This window comes from Sus scrofa, chromosome Y, assembly GCF_000003025.6.
Source record: "Sus scrofa isolate TJ Tabasco breed Duroc chromosome Y, Sscrofa11.1, whole genome shotgun sequence".
Lineage (NCBI taxonomy): Eukaryota > Metazoa > Chordata > Mammalia > Artiodactyla > Suidae > Sus > Sus scrofa.
The window spans coordinates 20129559-20135368 of record NC_010462.3 but is presented as its reverse complement, the minus strand read 5'-3'; positions in this window follow the sequence as shown (position 1 = coordinate 20135368).

Here is a 5810-nt window from a genome sequence, read left to right as displayed (position 1 = left end):
CAGAATTACCTAACCCTCTGGGATTCCATATGTGTGCTAGGAAAGCATTTTCTATGGTGATTCACCCCTCCTCCTTTTGACATCCCAAACAGAGGGGCCTTGATTCTTCTTAGGGTCCAGATTTCCTCCCAGGCTCCTTCAGCTGTGGTGTTTGACTCACCTGCCCATGGTGCACTGCTCTCTGACACCTCCAGGTGTCTCCACACAACCAACCTTGTCCTCTCTCTGGAACTGACCTTCAGAAGCTGAGTCTCAGAACACACACACCCCACCTGACCATCTCTAGCTGTGGTGTTTGGGGTGGTGGTGCAGAGGATCTGTGTGGATCTCACTCTGTTTGCCCTCCTCAGTACAGCTGTGGTGCTTTTCTCTGGCACCATGAGGTCCCTATATTTTGGTTGATTTCCCAGTTGGTTAGGTGACTTGCAGGTGTGGGTTCCTTTTCTGATTCTCAACTCCCTCTCAGGAATCCTTTTTCAGTCCTCATTCCCTTTCTCTATTTTTTTTCTAAATTTGTTCTACCCCAATTTTCAAGGGGTTCTTGCCTTTGTGCAGGTTTAATGTCTTCTGTCAGGGTTCATTAGATGTTCTGTGTGAATTATTCTACATGTAGATGTGTTTATATTTAGTGGTTGTGGGAGAATGTGAGTGCAACATCTGACTCTTGTACCATCTTCATCCTCCTCCCTCAACACACAATGTACCAGAACAGAATTAGGAAGAAATAACCATATTTGAACATAACCAAAAATTATTTAGGACATGGAAGCCGTATCCAACACTCTCTGAAGAAAGAGAAGCACTTTGATGAATCCAACAAAGTATTTAATGGAGAATCACTAGCAGTCCTTCTCCAACTCTTCCACATAACTAAAAATGAGGAAACACTCTCCGTCTCATGTTGTAAAAGCAGCATTGCTTTCATACCAAAACCGAAAAAGAATAGAAGAAGAACTAAAACCTACAGGCCAATATGCTAGTAAACATAGATTCAAAAATTGTCAACAATTCTAGCCAAGGAAATTCAATAGGACATTAAAGAATCACCATGATAAACTAGAATAACTCCCTGGGATCGACAAAACAGTGGAATATTGCGAACCTAAAATTTCAATAACCTAGATAAATATAACCCAGAAAATTTTCACAGGATTCTTAAAATGTTCTGCTGTGGCCAGCACTGCATGGCAATGGGGAAACCTGGAAGAGGGTTGCCTCTTCAAAACACACAAGACTACTTTACATTTAGAAAGTGGGGGATGAGGTGACACTCTGTTCCACAGAACCAGTGGGGCCTAGGATTTAGCCCATAGGACTTTTATTAAGGACGGCAAAGAGATTAGTATTAGCGGGATAAAGGTAGATTACAAGATTATTGGTCAGGAGTGGCCATAGGCAAAGATACGATTTTCTTCTTAGTGATATCCAAGGGGGTAGTCTTTGGACATAGTGCAGTTGTTTACAGAATAACATGAATGTCCTGTCGTTGAAGGAGACCCTCTACTTTAAACCTCTGCATCCCACAGATATCTGCCTTCTGCACAGTTCAGCTGTTCAGTGGTCTCCAACACATTTTGATCAAAGCTCTAATTGTTTAGAGAAGAAACATCTCAGGCAAAATGAACATCATGTATTTTACTTTCTCTGTGTATATGTTGTTGGATTAGGATGGCCATAATTTTATGGACAATTTATGCCTCTATGTTCATCAAAGATATTGGCCTATAGTTTTCTTTTTCGTGGAATCTTTTTCTGGTTTTGGTATTTAGGGTGATGGTGGAATCAGAGAATGTCCACACGATCATCTCAATAGATGGAGAGAAATCATTTGACAAAGGCCAACATCCATTTGTGATCAAAATGGGTATAGAGGGAACATACCTTACCAAAGTGGGTATAGAGGGAACATACCTTAACATAATTAAACACACAGTGAGGTAATACTCAGTAGAGGAAAGCTAAAAGACTTTCCACTAAAATCTGGAAGAAGACAGAGATGCCCATTCTCACCACTGTTATTCAACATAGTGCTGAAAGTCCTAGCCACAGCAACCAGACAAACAAAAGAAATAAAAGGCATCCAAATAGGAAGAGAAGAGGTAAAACTGCCACTTATGCAGATGCCATGATACTATATATAGTAAACCCTAAGGACTCAACACATAAACTGCATGAACTGATCAACAAATTCAGCAAAGTACCAGGATATCTGGTGACCATTCAGATATGTCATGTTTCTCTCTACTGAAAATGGAATTTTAGAAAAGGAATACACAAAAAGCAATACCTTCTAAAATGGCAGGACAAAACATGAAATACCTGGGAATACATGGGACCAAGGAGGTAAAAGACTTATATGCTAAGAAATATTAAAAATATTAGAAATATTAATCACGGAAATTAAAGAAGATGCAAAGAAATAGAAATATACTCCATGCACCTGTGTTGGAAATATTGATATTGTAAAGATGGGCATACTACCCAAAGCAATCTAAAGATTCAATGAAATTTCTATCAAATTACTCATGACATCTTTCACAGAACTAGAACAAGCAATCCAAAAATTCATATGGAACCACCAAAGACCCAGAATTGCCAAAGCAATGCTGAGGAACAAAAACCAAGCAGGAGACATCTGTCTCCCAGGCCTCAGGCACTATTACAAAGCCACAAACATCCAGACAGTGTGGTACTGGTACCAAAACAGACAGGCAGACCAAAGGACCAGAATAGAGAACACAGAAATAAATTCAGACACGTATGTGTAAATTAATCATTTACAAAGGAGGCAAGACCATAAAATGGGAAAAAGAAAGTCTATTCAGCAAGCATAGCTGGGAAACATGGAGAGCTACATGCAAGTCGATGAAACGAGAATACACCCTCACACCATGCACCAAAATAAACTCAAAATGCTGAAAGACTTAAATATAAGTCAGCACACCATCCAACTCCTAGACGAGAACATCGGCAAAACATTCTCTGACATCAACCTTATGAATATTTTCTCAGGTCAGTCTCCCAAATCCACAGAAATAAAAGCAAAGATAAACCAGTGGTATCAAATCATACTGACAAGCTTTTGCACAGCAAAGGAAACCTAATAGAGACCAAAAAGACAGCTTATAGAATGGAAGAAAACAGTTTCAAATGATGCAATGGATAAGGGCTTAGTCTCTAGAATATATAAGCAACTTATACAACTCAACAGCAAAAAAGCTAACAACCCAACACAAAAATGGGCAAAGCCCTGAAGACACATTTCTCCAGGGAAGACATACATGTGGACAACAAGCTCATTAAAAATGGTCAGCATCCCTGATTATTAGAGAAATGCAAATGAAAAGAACCGTGAGATACCACCTCACACCAGACAGAATGGCCATCACTTATAAGTCCACAAAGAACAAGTGCTGGAGGTGTTGTGGGGAAAAGTGAACCCTCCTGCACTCTTCATGGGAATGTATGCTGGTACAACCACTATGGAGAACAGTATGGAGGTACTTTAGACTACTATATGTAGAAGCAGCATATGAGCCAGCAATCTTACTCTTGTGCAGATATCTGGACAGAACTTTCCTTAAAAAAACACATGCACCCACATGTTCATTGCAGATCTATTCCCAGAAATGATACAAATATCCATCAACAGATGATTGGATTAGGAAGAGGTGGTACATACACACTATGGAATACTACTCAGCCATAAAAAGAATGTGATAATGCTATTTGTGGCAACATGGATGGCAATAGAGACTCTCATTCTGAGTGAAGTAAGTCAGAAAGAGAAAGACAAATACCATATAATATCACTTAAATATGGCATCTAATATATGGCACAAATGAAACTTTCCACAGATAAGAAAATCATGGACTTGGAGAATAGATTTTGGTTGTCAGGGGTTGTGATGGGAGTGAATGGATGTGGAGCTTGGGGTTAATAAATGAAAATTCTTGCATTTGTAATGGATGAGCAATGAGATCCTTTAGTACAATTGCTCTCCTTCTATTGCTATAAAGCTTCTACACTCCTAAGCACAATGACTAAGTATAATTAAAAGGGAAAGTTGCAGATTAAGCTCTACCTATTAAATTCCCAAATACAAATTTACCTTGATATCTTTGCTTTACATATGCTATAGTTTCCTGAAAATGCTTTCTCACAGGAGTACCCATATGAGATTAGTCTACTCCAAAACATAACTACTTATCTCACCCTTTTCTCATGGTTCCCTAGTGTTGGGTTTGCTTAGAACCCTAAGTTTATCACTAAATGTTTAATAAACTTAAATGATAGAGGATATGTGAATACGGGTACCTAATTGGTTTTAATTTAATTTATGGCCTCTTATGATCTATTTCTTTGAGAAAGTCCCTCTTTGGCCCTAAAATGGATATAGTTTATCCTAAATATACATTTCACATCTGTGACTTTTCCTAACTAATATTTCCGTGTTCAAAATAAAAGGGAATTATAAAGAATGATATTGTAACTCTTTTTCCTTTTATTTACCAATCATTTCAGATACCACATGATGTCAAACAGGATTGTGACAATTTACTACAACTTCTCTCTTTATATCATTGAATGAAGTGTTACTCAATATGTTTCAATTAACTTTGAAAATAAGCAATGACCCTTCCTTAAAAATTCTACATTGAGCACTTCTTTCTTAATGCTAAATGAAAGTCTGATGTGTTTTATCTGTAGAGCTAATTACTGTCTATCATTATTCTACCCTTCACTTGTTTAATTTTTTTTCTTTTTAAGTAGTAAAACTTAAAAGAACCTGTGCACATATCTGTTAATTTTTTCTTAGTCTTTCTATTTTGAAATGGCAGAATTTTAGGAAATTGGAAAGGCATTGAAAGGTGGCCTGTGTGTACTTTACACATGTCCCCTAATTGAGCGCTTTCATGTAATCTGATGTAAATATAGCACACTTTAACTAACCAGAATTTGACACTGGTCAATTTATATGTGTATAGTTCTATTCCAGTCCATCCACATGTAGATACATGTAACGGCCATTATATTCAATAGAGAAAAAATGGTACATTTAATTAAAATTTAGTCTTAGGCTATTTTGAATGTTTCAATCTTTCATACTTTCTACTTTATTACCGGAAGAACTCTTAATCGAAAAATCATACCATACTAAAAATATTTGAGATGGAATATTACTTTTTTTCTGCTGGATAGTTAAAATATTATATCAAATTTTATTTCTCCTTTAAGAATTGATCAAATAAATTATTTCCAATGTTTAATGTTAATTTTCTCTAAATTCCAGCTTCATCTATTTTTTATCTGAACTCCCCCCCAAAAAAAAATCACAAAAATCAACCACATAAAATTTTAGCGCACTCATGGTAGGAATAAATATTTCAACTTCTGAATTTCTACTATCGTATTTTTATACCCACTCTATCACTTCCAGCACTAGTTTAAAATAACCAAATTTACCTCTCCCCAAAGGATACTCTCTTACAGTAGGTGTTATATACAACTAAGAAAATAATTGTGGACTAGAACCAGTAAGGCCATGGATTGCTGATGCAACTGAAAGCCTGGCCATGCATAAAACACCATGGCTTGACATTGCAATCTCCCTTTTCAGCATCATCTTTCCTCTTCTGATGCTAACTTCAACGCTCTTTCTTCTCCTGTTTATGATTTGTGAACAATTTATAGTAAGTTTTAATGGCCTGTACACACCTGTTGGAATGAAGTAATATCCAGGGTTAATATTTCTTGATAACAGAGATGTAAAAACATTTGAAAGATCTTTATTTCATGCATCTCTACT